This window comes from Lipotes vexillifer, unplaced genomic scaffold (assembly GCF_000442215.2).
Source record: "Lipotes vexillifer unplaced genomic scaffold, Lipotes_vexillifer_v1.1 scaffold437, whole genome shotgun sequence".
In the NCBI taxonomy this organism is placed as follows: Eukaryota; Metazoa; Chordata; class Mammalia; order Artiodactyla; family Lipotidae; genus Lipotes; species Lipotes vexillifer.
Window position 1 is genome coordinate 1,057,628 of NW_006785990.1, and position 552 is coordinate 1,058,179.

A 552-nucleotide genomic window follows, 5' to 3' on the forward strand; every position below is an offset into this window, starting at 1 on the left:
TTCCTGCTGTGCCCTGGCTCAGTGCTTGACCCACAGAAACTGTGAGATAGTAAAAGTTTATTGTTCTAATGTACTAAATGTGGCGGTAATTTCCTATGCAGCAAGAGGTAATTAATATACTTTCGGTGTCATGTTCAGGCTATGACGCCCTCACTGAGCATCTCCTTTGCAGGGCTGTCCTACTCACCCTTCTTGGGCTCTAACACCTATGCTAGGCCACCCTCCTGTGCTCTCCACAGCCAACTCAAGTTCTGACTCTCTATGCCAGGCCACCCTCCTATATAAATGCTCTCCTTACCCAATTCAGACACCAAAACCCGCTCTGTGCCTCCACACTTCCTTCCACTCCAGGCACAAATGCCTTCCTTGTTCTGTCCTACCTAATGCCTTTAGGATTGAATTTTTCAGCAAGGTAAGGGAAAAGAAGAAGAGGGAAAAGTAAAAGTAAAAAGAAGTAGAAGAGGAACAAGAATTTATGAACTTGTGCTTATCAATCTCTTTCCTTAAATTGTGCAGCAGAGTTCAAAGCAATGGCATAGCCCTTAAATTCTT